This window comes from Pseudophryne corroboree, chromosome 9 (genome assembly GCF_028390025.1).
Source record: "Pseudophryne corroboree isolate aPseCor3 chromosome 9, aPseCor3.hap2, whole genome shotgun sequence".
Taxonomy (NCBI): Eukaryota; Metazoa; Chordata; class Amphibia; order Anura; family Myobatrachidae; genus Pseudophryne; species Pseudophryne corroboree.
In genome coordinates this window covers 83,392,015-83,406,756 of record NC_086452.1, presented here as the reverse complement: position 1 = coordinate 83,406,756, position 14,742 = coordinate 83,392,015, and the positions used below count along the sequence as shown (strand labels likewise).

General features: G+C 45.3%; 1 protein-coding gene across 1 annotated transcript in view; it reads right to left on the bottom strand.

Moving 5' to 3' along the window:
- Positions 1-14,742, bottom strand: part of BEND5 (BEN domain containing 5) — a 1,224,740-nt gene that overhangs the window by 279,143 nt on the left and 930,855 nt on the right. The gene's annotated exons all lie outside the window — the stretch shown is intronic.

Here is a 14,742-nt window from a genome sequence, read left to right as displayed (position 1 = left end):
ATTCCAGTATTGGAAGCTCTGAACTCGGAAGTTTGTCATCTTATTCCTGGAGTCCTGACCAATCACCTTATAACATCCAGTGGTGTTCGTGAGTCACGGCCTTGCCGTGTGTTGCGGCTTGTCCACTTTATTATTTATTATTTATGTTTTGGTGCATTTTGCGGAGGGTTCCGCTTCCACAGGTCCACTCTGGTATCCGGCGGTGCCGGGTAGGAGTATTGGACAAGTGGATTTTGGTTGTCCTTTTCCCTGGCGGGTTTCCGCACATACTTTAGGTTTTGTCAGTTAGATTGTAGCCCCTGGCCTGGTTGTTTAGTCAGAGGGCCCCTTGTTATCACCCTGTCTCGGATTTCCCTTTGTCTCCCATTAAGACCTGAGGGGGCATCGGAGTTGGGCAGACTTAATCCGCCCTTCAAACGCGGCTGCCATGGGCTCAAGCAACCATAGTCTCGCAGGGGATTTCTGACAGCACGGGCGAGACAACGGAGTTAGGGCGCCAGGGGCTATTTTCTATTCCCGCTCCCATAACCAGCATTCCCTTCCAGTACTCTGACCATTGCCATGAGATCTCCTCCGGTCAGGAGTACTGGAATCATAACAGTATAGGGGTGTTGTGATTGTGCAGTTTATCAAGCACAGAAAATTAAAAGGTTTACGCCAGCTAATGCCATACTGAGAAGGTGTTAGCTCAGTTTCCTATTGAAAGAGATTCCTGTGAGAGTCTACTGTGCATGCACAGATCACCAGGAAATGGATGTGGCGGACATTTTTCCTGTGATTTCTGCAGCTAGCGCTGGGCCGAAGTAAGTATAACTATATGGGTGCATGGTGTGTAGTTTGGCCCCCCCTGGACCCAGGAGCCCGTGTGCACTGCATATATCCACTGCATCCATTATAGAAATACCAGTGTGCTTACATAAGATAATGAGAAATTGCTCAGTATTAAAATACATTTTCAGCGCAAACCATGACCAGCTTGGTTTAGTGTAAGAAATTTGCTGATCTTCATAAATAGGACTCTAAATCCTCTCTTAATCAATGGAGCACAATACATTTACTGGATAGATTAACTGCACTTTGAGCTGTAGCCTCACTGTGTCAGGTTAAAGCCAGAGTTTTGAGAGAGTGACAAAGATGGAGGTTAATTCAAAAGTGGGCAGCCGCTACTAATAAGGAGCAAGCAAATCTTGTAAACCAAGTTACGTGTACTGTACAGCCGAGTTACTGTTCACAGGTTATTCAGTGTTCATTGTGTTTCTGGGTCTATTTGCCAGCAGGGTTACCTGTGCTTTCAATAGGTTAAACTTATAAATAATAGACATTATCTACCTGAGCCATTCTGTGACCTGAGACAGTCATTCTGCCACCTGAGACAGCCATTCTGCTACCTGAGACAGCCATTCTGCCACCTGAGACAGCCATTCTACCACCTGAGACAGCCATTCTACCACCTGATACAGTCATTCTGCCACCTGATACAGTCATTCTGCCACCTGAGACATCCAATCTGTCAGTTGATACAGCCATTCTGTCACCTGAGACACCCGAAACAGTAATGTAATGGTGGCCTTTCTGATACAAACTATATTTTACAACTATTCTGACAATTGAGACAGCCATTTTGTCACTTGAGACAGCCAATCTGTCACCTGAGACAGTCATTCTGCCACCTGAGACAGCCATTCTGTCAGTTGAGACAGCCATTCTGCCACTTCAGACAGCCATTCTGTCAGTTGAGACAGGCATTCTGTCACCTGAGATAGCCATTCTGACAATTGAGACAGTCATTCTGCCACCTGATACAGCCATTCTACCACATGAGACACCTGAAACAGCAACTGTAATGGTGGCCTTCCTGATACAAACTATAGTTTACAGCTATTCTGACAATTGAGGCAGTCATTCTGCCACCTGAGACAGCCAATCTGTCACCTGAGACAGACATTCTGCTACCTGAGACATACTTCCTGTCACCTGAGACACCTGAAATAGGAACTGTAATGGTGGCCTTCCTGATACAAACTATAGTTTACAGCTATTCTGACAATTGAGGCAGTCATTCTGCCACCTGAGACAGCCAATCTGTCACCTGAGACAGACATTCTGCTACCTGAGACATACTTCCTGTCACCTGAGACACCTGAAATAGGAACTGTAATGGTGGCCTTCCTGATACAAACTATAGTTTACAGCTATTCTGACAATTGAGGCAGTCATTCTGCCACCTGAGACAGCCAATCTGTCACCTGAGACAGACATTCTGCTACCTGAGACATACTTCCTGTCACCTGAGACACCTGAAATAGGAACTGTAATTGTGGCCTTCCTGATACAAACTATAGTTTACAGCTATTCTGACAATTGAGGCAGTCATTCTGCCACCTGAGACAGCCAATCTGTCACCTGAGACAGACATTCTGCTACCTGAGACATACTTCCTGTCACCTGAGACACCTGAAATAGGAACTGTAATGGTGGCCTTCCTGATACAAACTATAGTTTACTATACAAATATATTATTTTTAACATCATTTCATCTACAAAAAAAGTTAAATACTAATGTAGATCAGTGGTGACCAATGATGACAGAAATTCTAACACATAAAAATGGGGCAATAAAGAAAGTCCTGGGGGTATATTTACTAATGTTCGATTTTGGGAGTTTGGTGATCTTGCATTTGGAAATTTACTAAAGTCAAAGTCGAATGTAAAATCGAATATAAAACCAAATCCTACTCAAAATAAAGTGGTGACAAAAACACAGGCGTGTCACGTTTTCAAAAATAAATCTTAGCAAATGTGGGATTTGATTAGTGAAAAAGACTGTTGATTTGATTTTAAATCGAACTTAAAATTGAATACAAAATCGAACTTTAACAAATATACCCCCAAGTGTCTGCTCATAGGGGGTCAATCCGACTTGTTCACACACTGCCGGTTTTCACAGCGCAGCAATCAGGTCACTACTGCGCATGCATATGCACCGCAATGCGCAGGCGCGTCGTACGGGTACAAAGCGGATCGCACAGCCGATTGCAAGGAGATTGACCGGAAGAAGGCGTTTATGGGTGTCAACTGACCGTTTTCTGGGAGTGTTTGGGAAACGCAGGCGTGTCCAAGAGTTTGCAGGGTGGATATCTGACGTCAATTCCGGGACCAGACAGGCAGAAGTGATTGCAGCGGCTGAGTAAGTTCAGACCTACTCAGAAACTGCACAAAATGTTTTTGCAGAGCTCGGCTGCACAGGCGTTTGCACACTTGGAAAGCAAAAATACACTCCCCTGTAGGCGGCGACTATCTGATCGCAGCGCTGCAAAAACTAGGTAGGTGTGAAGACACAGAGCAGGCCAACCTAAGCTGTATATTAGCACAAAAACAGAAAAGCAATAATAAGTGTTATTTAGTGAAAGGCTACTGTAGTGTTTACACATGATGAGTGTGGTGAGTTCAGTATGAATTGCTGGCGGACGGGATCCCGGCTGTTATGATCCCGACAGCGGAATCCCGTCCACCAGAATGCCGACAGCGGTGCAAGCCCCTTACAGGCTTTCTGCGCTTCGGTTCTTTTCTTTGTCTGTGGGTGGGGTGGACACCCACAGAGGGAGAATAGCCTGTGTTACCGGTATTCCGGCGGCACCATTTTACCGCTAGTCGGGATTCCGGCGTCAGTATTGTGACCGCTAGATGCCTGGATTCAAAACCAATGTGTTTTGCATTTTCATAAATTTCCTTCACTTGTGTCACAGTGTTGGGGCATTTCCACATGATCTAGTAAAAGATACAAAAATCATGTATTTCGTTTTTTAATTAACAACAGCTTCAGATTTCAGTGCTTTCAATGATACTGTAGGTGGCACACTATTATTCATCAAGGACTAATAAACAAACAGTCAGGGTGAATAATAAGGTCCATATTCAGCAGCCGATTACCGGTTCCATGCACACACGTAGGGCCTGTTTCGCGCGTGCGCCTCCTGGGAGAATCGATCGCATCACAGTGATCCAAACGCCTCTATCTGATTGACAGGCAGAGGAGTTCGTGGGGTGGATGGTGGCGGTGATGCAGCAGTTTGGGGGCATGCCGACGGAAATGCGGATGGGTCCGTGCTGTTTTCGGGATGATCACGTGATGATACACACGGCAGCTGCAAGAAAAAACTTGGCGGTGACCATGTGCACAGGCCCTTATTTTGCTGTTCTACGATGCAATCGCAATGCATCGCTGGCGGCAGTTAGCACGCAGGGCGGCCTTGCCCTGTGCTCGGCAGTCCCCCAGCATGCGAGATTTAGCAGTAACAGTTATGCTGAATTAGGGTCCTAAGTTCTCGAATTTGGCCACACATCCAAAAACTGCAGTTTTTGGAGATTTACTGCAACCCCATATGTATTGAAGAGGTCCACCGTCCACTGCGCACTGCCGGCAATGGGAGGGACCCAAAAGATCGCTCTCTATCCTCCTGCGTCTTTTGCATGTGTAAGTGGACAGCCATGTATGTGCAATAGGATTCCCAGGTCATAAACCCAGAAGTCCTCACATCATGAGGGCTATCGGAAGGGCTGTCTCGAGTGTAATTACTCTTGCATACAGCATTAATAAAATCCAGTATTCATGCGATAAGGGGCGAAATATATTGCATAGTACATACAATACATAATTCATCCCCCACTAAAAATGCAAGAAATGTTATAAATGGTCCAAATCCTATTTGCCAGGTGAAATACATCATTGTTTCCTCTATGGCATCCCATTGGTTAAAGTTATAACTTCATCTATGCTTGATAGGGCATTCACACACATGCGGTATCTTTTCCTAGGAAATCACATTCATCTAGACCCTAGAACTGCCCACTGCCTGGAATCCCCTGGCATGCATATTTCAGGAGAAAAGCCGTGGGCAGTTTGTTTTATGAGCGAATCCTCATCTCTTTCTGTGAGTTACAAAAACACAGCCAGCCTGTGTTATTAATGTTTACTTGGGTATTAAATATATTGTGCTCTGGGGAGCTATACGTTCCCATACAGCTGTTACAAAACACTTCCACCTCTGTATTAGACGCCAAAAGTGGAACAGGCAGAAATCATTACAGCTTCTGAGCTTCAATTATTTTAATACAGGGTCACCTTGGTAGTGTCGCAATGCAGTATATAAAGGATGAGGGAGGATTGTGGCAGCAGCAGAGTCAGTTTGTGTGGCAGCAAAGTCCCTTTCGCTTTATGATCTTTCCATCTTAACCAACCCTATTTTTTTCATCTTGGGTAAGGAACAAGGTTCTCAAACTGTCTTTTTTTTTGTAGTCAGTGCAACTCGTCTAACTTACCTTTTCTATATCTCTGTTATTAAAATGACCTGCTTGATTCTGGTTGAAGGAAATGGGGAGGGGGCAGGAAGGCAAATCATTTAAGGGGTTATTTCAGCCTTAAAAACTTGTTTAAAAAAATGAATGCCCCTTGCCCATACTTGAATTTTAGGGATTCCCCAAAATTGGGATCACTAATTGGCCTGGGCCAATGAAAAAGGCAGGCCTATTTTTTTTTATTTTAATGACTTTATTTAGCAGACGGTAAAGTTAATATACAGATTTCATACATAAATGAAAAAAAAAAATGATATTGATCAGAAAAAATTAGAGACAGGCTGGTCCAATTTTAGAGAAGATGCATGCTTTGTGTTCTAACATCAGACAGGCGATATATCTACGTTTCAAAGTCCATGTGTCAATAAGTACCACACTGGGATTGGCTGAAGTGGCACAACATGGTGCCATGGGGCGGAATAATGTTCCAGTATGACCTGTTCTGTAAATCGGGGGCATAATGCTAAGTTGCACGGAAATTGGGCACGTGCGTGCAAGGATTAAAATGCATATATTTGCCAATATGCAGAGTGGGCTCCCGCCAGATAAAATACTGACGCCGGGATCCCCAACGGCCAATTATCGGGACACTGCACTGGAGAGGTAAGCAGCAGGGGAAGGGGAGGTTAGGTTTAGGCTGCGGCCCGGGGACAAGTAGGTTTAGGCTGTGGGGAGGGGGGGGGGTTAGGCACCCCACCCGGGGGGTTAGGCTGCAGGGGGGGATAGGTTTAGGCTGTGGGAAGGGGGGTTAGGTTCAGGTGCCGTCACAGAGTGTTGGGGTTAGGCTGCGGGGGGTGGGGGGGGTTACATTCAGGCTGCAGGGAAGGAGGGTTGGGGTTAGGGGAACATTTGGAGACGGTAAGTATACTTACCTTTCCCTGCCGGGATTCTGATAGTTGAGATGCCATGGTTGGTATTTTGACTGCCGGAAACCTGACCGCCGGTATTTTCTACCAAATCCTGCAGAGCTGTACGTATCTTATGGTGTGCCAGCAGCGCGACTGGAGTGAAAAGGTGCAGAGTCCTGACCACGGCTCCTTACATGAAATCCAAAACCTACGAGAATCCAATGCCGGGAGGATGATGTTCTGCCTCGATCTGGAATCCAAGTCTGGTGGGAACACCCAAGATGTGGTTTCCATGAGTTCGGAGTGGTTCAGATTTGAGGTAATCCAAATCACTCATCTCTAGTGATAACAAGAATATCACTCGTTGTTAAATCTTCCCCTTATTTATCAAACAAACTGGATTGTAATGGTAAATAAAGAAGAAACCTGGGAATTTACAATAAACAATTCTTCTTTGAGATGGAACCACTAAGCTTAGAAACATGCTTCCCGCATATAGTAATATCATATTGCATGTAAAAACATTACATCAGCTGTTCCCAAACTCAGGTCCTTATTCAGGTCTGTTAGCAAACCAAAAAAGCACACTAATGGGCAAAACCATGTTGCAGTGCAGGTGGGGCAGATCTAACATGCAGAGAGAGTTAGATGTGGGTGGGGTGTGTTCAAAATGAAATCTAAATTGCAGTGTAAACATAAAGCAGCCAGTATTTACCCTGCACAGAAACAATATAACCCACCCAAATCTAACTCTCTCTGCACATGTTACATCTGCCCCACCTGCAGTGCACATGATTTTGCCCATTAGTGTGCTTTAGGAAAGAGTTTGGGAAGCACTACATTACAATATACAAAACCTTTTTGTTAATTAACCACAGACTTCTGATCAGTAGCGGATCTTGCCACGGGCAAGCAGGACTTTTGCCCGGGGCGCCGCCTTCCGGAGGGCGCCGGCGCCTTCCGGAGGGCGCCGCACCATGGCAAGATCTGCTGCTTCTGTGCCCCCCGCTGCCCGCTGTCCCGCTGCCCGCTGTGAAGGGAAAAAAGACGCTACGCGTCTAGTTTCCCTTCGTCGGCTGCCCGTTGTGAAGGGAAACTAGACGCTACGCGTCTAGTTTCCCTTCGTGGTGAGGACCTTTACTGTAATGATGTGCGGTGCGCGTTGACGTCATTGCGCACCGCACAGCAAAGGTCCTCTCCACGAAGGGAACTAGACGCTTTGGACCTTTGCTGTGCGGTGCGCGATGACGTCATTGCGCACCGCACATCCTACTACAGTACAGGGGGCGTAACTGACCACGCCCCCTGTATGAAGCCACACACCCTAATGCCGCCCGGGGCGCAAGTAGCCCCGGAACCGGCCCTGCTTTTAATTGAATAGTGATCAATCTATAATTTGAGTATATTTGGGAAGTTTACTCCTTATTGATTTACACTACACTATAAATAGCGAATCTCCTTCTTATTTGCTTCTATTTTTAAAAGCACGATTGGCTTATTTTGTTTCTGTCGCCACATCCTGAAACTTTTGATGAATCTAACTTTCCACCCCTGTATTTGGCATTTTATTTTTTCACAGGCACTGATTATTGCTCCAAACTCTGGGGTTGATGTATCAAGCAATGAAAAGAGTGGAGCAGTGGTTCAGTGGAGAAGGTGTCCATAGTAACCAATCAGCATCTGTCTATCATTTTATAGAATGTACTTGATAAATGCTACCTCAAAGCTGAATGGTTGCGGTCCTGTCCAATGGCTTAACATGGTTTACACAAGCAAATAAATCCCTCAAGAATGCAGCTGTTCCAGGCACTGATTTTACATCAGCACGTTCACCATTATTACCAGCTGCCACTAGTGAAGACCATGATGGTGATACAAAAGGTATGGAGAGAACCATATTTACAGTATGTTAACCTTATAGAACATTTTTCTGTTAAATACACACTGCTAATAAGATGACATCCCCATACCTCCCAACATTGGGACTTAGTAGAGAGGGACTCCCCTTGCTCTGCGACACCACGCCCACCCAAAAAGGGGGGCATGGCCTATAGAAAGGGGGCATGGCATCACGGGCATGCCACAATCGCAAGCCACGCCTCCCATTTTCATAACTGTGGGGGCATGGCCATAGCTCTGTTTGCTGCTGGCATGCCTCCAGTCCCTCTGTCTGCTGTGAGTAGACATTACATTAGCATTACAGCAAAGCAGTCAGTGAGTGAAAGGAGCCTCCCAACTGCCCCCCACTGCGGGACGCTGCTGCCAGTTGGTGGGACGGCGGGACAGTCCCAATAAAATAGGACTATCCTGTGAAAAATTGGGACAGTTGGGAGGTATGCATCCCACCCTCTAATAACATTGACTTTTGAGAAAGCCCTTGACTGCTTGGCATGACCCTTTGTATGTCTCACTTTGAGTGAAATAAGAACATCTAGTCAATTCCTCAAATGTATAAGAGCACTATAGTGTAACCTTGTAGCAGAAGTCTTAGCAAATGGCTGTGTCATTGTGGCCCATACTCCATGCTTTGATCATGGCAGCTCCACAAGGATGCCAACATCTCAGGAATCAAAGCTGGCCATCAAAGCATATGCTTCTACACTCCTGTGGAAGTGCCTGGTACCCTCTCAGTTTCATGCCATTTACCTAAAGTCATAAAATATTTGCTGGCCAGTTGATCCTTTCACAGTGTCTGTCCTTATTAATACTTTTATTGTGATAATTTACTAATATAGCACACCAATATAATGCAGGGCTGTACATAATAATTGTCAATCAGTTCCCAATGGGCTAGCAGTCTAAATTCTCTAACACATAATAGGGTCTATCTTTGCCTACCCACACATACACAGCAATAACATACAAACCGAAACGTTTGGAAAACATCCAAGCTGGAACACATTACAAGTATAATACATGATCGTTATAAACAGTAACATCTGGTGCCCTTGAACTTGGCCCAACCACTCAATCTGGAAAGACCTCTCCCCATTATTTTTTTCTGATTAAATGCAAAAGTGGATTTCACACATGTATTGGCCTATCCTCCCTCTCCCCTTCTTTTCTTTCTGTTTGACGATACTTACATTCCTGCTCCTATCTCCCCCAAACAATGTGATGCCACTTTGTGATGCCATCTATCCAGTTATTATATTGCCTTGATACTTGAATTATAAGGGGCCAGATGCTGCTGCCTAATATTCAGCAAACTGCTCATGTCAACTTCCTGATGAAACGCGTCCTGATGAAACGCGTAGGGTTGCCTTCTATGTTGTGTTTGGTAGACAACTTTGAGGACTGAGAATACCCAAACCAGTGGACTTTGAGTTCTACACTGGTTTCTGGAGAGTTGAGGTAAGCCCTAATTTATGTTTACATTATTCTGTTTGAGGAGGTATCTCTGTGCCACAGATGGTGGAATCATCTGATTAAAGACAATACAGATAGATTCAATATTCCTGATTAGATGTTCTTTCTTTTTGTATCTAGCCTCTTATAATTGGGCTGTTTCCTGCTGATTGGGACTGGAAAGAAGGAGCTGCCATCTCCATTTAGACTTACTCACATTATTATTTATTATTTACTACCCGTTATTTATATAGTGCACACATATTCCGCAGCGCTTTACAGAGAATATTTGGCCATTTACATCAGTCTCTGCCCCAGTGGAACTTACAGTGTATATTCCCTACCACAAGGCAGCCACATTCATGCTAGGGTTAATTTTTGCTTGAAGCCAGTTAACTTACCAGTATATTTTTGGATTGTGGGAGGAAACCCACGCAAGCATGGGGATGAATATATAAACAGTTATGGCCATGGTGGGAATCGAACCCATGACCTCAGTGCTGTGAGGCAGTAATGCTAATCATTACGCCATCCGTACTACCCACATCATCTACTGGACATTTACCTTCACTCTAAGACACCTTTTAGTATACATGTATATTGGTAATCTAACCTTTTTTTTTTTTACTAATTAAAACAGAGTAGATAAACTTGCAAAACATAGGCATATGAGTCATGCATAAAGAACATTACATGCAGTGGTAAGAAATATACAATAAACATATCCTAGTGCACTTCCATGGACCTCCGTTACAATAAATACAGTAGGCATTAATATAACCCAAGACTTGTATACAATACAGACAAGTATAAGATGCTTGGATATAAGGGGTATATTCAATTGAAGTAGAAAGCTGCCGTCTGTGACTTTTTTAGGTCGGAAGGGGTTCCGACCTAATCAATCTAACCCCAAATTATTCGACAAGTTGAGTAATTTGACTTGTCGAAAAGCATGTGGTTCGTCGTAATAGCTGCCGATCCGCGTGCTTGTGTCAAAAACCGGCCAAAACCGACAGGTTTTGGCCCCCTTTTCGACCATCTCAATCCGACTTTAAAAAAGGTCGAAGTGAGATGCAGGAGCAGAGATGGGGAGAGCCGCGGGCAGACAGGGAGAGCAGCGCCGGAGGATGTATCACAGCCGCCATTCACAGAAGCGTCCACCCAGCTTCAGCAAGTGGGACCTCGCTTGCTGGAGCCGGGAGGACGCTGCGGTGAGTGGTGGCTGTGATGCGGGGACGGGTAGAGGCAAAGACTGGAGGGGGGGGTAGACGGGGGAGAGCCGCGGGCAGACGGGGGAGAGCATCGCTACAGCAGTGGCTATAGCCCCGTCTGCCCACGGCACTCCCCCGTCTAAGCTCCCACATCTCCATTATACTTTTTTTAAAGTCGAATTGAGAATGCATTGAATAGCCTAAGTCGGATCCATTCCGATAAATGAATGTCGGAATGGATCCGACTTCAATTGAATATACCCCTTAGTGTAAGTGATATCCACAATTAAAAACAAAAGGAAGAGAAAATGGTGTATGGCTCTTATCCACCGTGAAACCTAATGGGAGGATCACCCAAAAGAATTTGAGTTTCATACCATTGGGTCAGCAGTGCATACTATGATATACCTGGGATTGCGTTGTTGCAATAAAACTTTCCCATGTATCAAAAATGGAAGAGGCCTTCTTATGCTTATTAAACATTGGCTCCACCCAGTCTATTCTAAAAATAAGAGTTTCTCCTTGTATACAGATGAGTGTGGCTACATCGCAAACGTGCACTGCTGAGGCAGTGCACAAAGACACTCCCATTCATTGCGAATGGGGCTTGTGTGCTTCTATAATGCCCACGCCCTGGCGATCACAAGGCGTGGGCATGTCTGGGGCGTGGGCAGGCACGGATGTAGGTACAATGTACGTTGTTACATCTGTAATTGAAAATTAATGGTAAATTACAATTTTTTAAAGCGATTACATTATGTTTGTACTACAAATAACTGGCTAGGAAATAAACATATAAAATGTATCCCAAGATGATTTTGCATTTCAGGAGTGACTGTTGGAACCAGAAACACTGACTGTAAAAGGGGAAAATAGAAAAACAGAAAGACGCGGATAAAATGGAGAGCTGTTTGCTGTTCACTGAGCTGGGAAAGCAGTAAAGGAAAGAGGATTTACGTTTGTTGACTGATTATAATTTTCTATTGGGTAAAAACTCTTCTAAAACTATAGCTTGGAAATCTGATACTGGGGGGAAATTCTGCTATGTAGTCTGTGGTTAATGTTGCTGAATGCATGAATGCATAACAGGGGCACTGAGATACTGGATAGCAGTCGAAAGATGAAAAGGCACCAATTAGAGTTTCTAAATATTGGGGATCATTCCGAGTTGTTCGCTCGTTATTTTTTTTCGCTACGTAGCGATTAGTCGCAAAAACTGCGCATGCGCAATGTACGCAGTGCGCCTGCACCAAGTAAATTAGCACAAAAGTTTGGTATTTTACTCACGGCCTAACGAAGATTTTTCATCGTTCTGGTGATCGTACTGTGATTGACAGGAAGTGGGTGTTTCTGGACGGAAACTGGCCGTTTTATGGCAGTGTGCGGAAAAACGCAGGCGTTTCAGGCAAAAACGCGGGAGTGGCTGGAGAAACGGGGGAGTGTCTGGGCGAATGCTGGGTGTGTTTGTGACGTCAAACCAGGAACGAAACTGACTGAACTGATCGCAGTGTAGGAGTAAGTCTGGAGCTATTCAGAAACGGCTAAGAAATTTCTTTTCGCAATTCTGCTAATCTTTCGTTCGCAATTCTGCTATGCTAAGATACACTCCCAGAGGGCGGCGGCTTAGCGTGTGCAATGCTGCTAAAAGCAGCTAGCGAGCGAACAACTCGGTATGAGGGCCATTATCTGCCAATTTGTCAACCGTGAGTTATCTTTTATTCCCATTTCTATTCACATTTATTCTCAAAATAAAGGTTAGTTCCATGTTGCCATCCTCAAAATCAAAGGGTTTATTTATCAATCAGCATTTTTTCTGCATTTAAAAAAAATATATCTCTGTATTGTATATTTTTTTTATAATCTGCTGTATCAGGCTTTCTTTTAAACATTTTGGGGAAATGGATTAGAGAGCTAGGTAGTAAGAGGTGATCTCAAATTCTTTAGTCTTTAGATAATAGGGCCTACAGATCACAAGGGGGGTGCGGCACACACCCGGGTGTCACCCTTCCAAGGGGTGAGACCAAAATGCAGACTTCTACACAGTAACAGGAGCCGGGTGCTGCAGTGTGACATTCGGCTCCTGTCACTGAGAAGGTGCCGCCAGTGCTAGAAGAGTCTAGGGGGGCAACCCCGCACACCCAGTGGCACCAAGAGGGGGGAGCAGGTATTCTCTGCCTGGGCCTGTTGGAGGGGACGGGGCAGCGGCAGCAGGGAGAGAAAGGAAACTGCCATGTGCTGCGCTGGGAGAAGGAAGCTGCAGAAGCAGTGTCCTCTCTCTCCCCACATGATGTGCTGGGGGGGTGGGCAATCGCACCCGACCCCCCCCCCCCCCCCATGTGTGGCATGGCGTGATGTGTGGCTTACTTACTCATACCTGACTTCAGTCTTTTACTTTTTACCCAGGTTAGCAACAATGCCAGCCCCATGTAACCCGGGTTCTTGTGCATTGTGCTTGTCACATCAGTGGTGTGAATAAGACGCAATTTTACTACAAAACTTTATGGAACGACGCATGGTGCTGCTTAGTCGCAAAGTTCATGGTGCGGGCTACTGTATTTGGCGTCATATGAAGTAGGTGTACAGTATGTGGACACATCTGTATTTCTGAATTATAAACCAATTGCGGTGATAAATATTACTTTTTATATCGTTGCAAAAGAATCTCTCATCACCCAAAATTCATAAAAAGATATTGCTCATCTGCCCTGGTCATACTGGTAAATCGCTGCGCCAATTTCCATCATTCTACGCATGTGCGAGTTGACATGATGGCTTTATCTTATGCTTATTAAGATGCCATTGTATTTTTTTTAAATCTCTATTAGTTACAATAGTGGAACTTGCCTAGCAGTCAATTGCTGCCATGCATTGTTGGGACATATAGTTCCCTAATAACATTTCATATAATTTTACTTTACACTTTTAACCTGGCACCTTTGTGCAGTTCTGGTTATCACAATGATGATGTTGACTACCATATTTTTAACTAGAGCTGCAGTTGTACGCCAGGGCTTTGTGGCCAGGATCCCTTTACCTCCTACTTTGATCAATTTTTGAGAATCGTTCGTTTATTCCTCAGGATCACTCCATCTCCTATATAATAGCCCAGATCTGTGACTTTGTGCCTGTGTGTATAACGCTGGGCGTGGCTAGGAGCTCTCATTGGGTTAGTGGCAGGTCTATCACACCCAGTCCACAGCTGATTGGGCGAGAAACGCCCTCCCACACAGGTTACAGCCAATAGGAGGTTCTGCCCTTTGCCTGCTGTGTTTTCACAGAGCAGGATTAGCAATGGCACTGATGGAACTGCAGCTCCAGCCCCACATCCCAAAATAGTCCCACTGCATCTGCAGCAACATACCCTCCAACAATTTACATATAAAAATTGATACAAATTTGAAAAGGGGCGTGGTCACTGGTACAGCCGCATGGCCACGCCCCTTTTCCTATACTTTCAATGGAAGCTTGGAGAGTCAAAAATCGGTACAGACCATAAAAAAAAGGGACTGTACCTGCCAAAAAGGTCCAGCTGGAAGGTATGCCACTGCATCTGCAGCAAGTCTGCGCTGCAAATAGGGGGAAAAAAAATCCTTTTACTGCAGCCTACAGTATGTCCTGCTGCCAGTCCGCCTGCCCCCTCCGCCATCAACAATCCCCACTCCCTAGCCGCAGCGCAGGTGGAACAAAAGCTGCTGCGGCCACCAGCACAGATGTGTATGAAAGCGGCGCAGCGGAAGGCTTTCATAGCCCTCCCTGTACCGCATACTCTCTGAGCCCCGGAGCCTCCTCTGTGCGTGATGTCACAGAAGTGCCTCCCCGCCACAGCCACGCCCAGATCCCCAGAGGCCCTGACTCCACAACACAGCACTTGGCCTGCTGGCCTGGAAGCTCCGAGATGGCTAATATAACGGATAGAGTGGGTGATATCGCGGAGGGTAATGTCTGGACGCTGAATCAATGTAAAAGGTGACAGTGCTGTG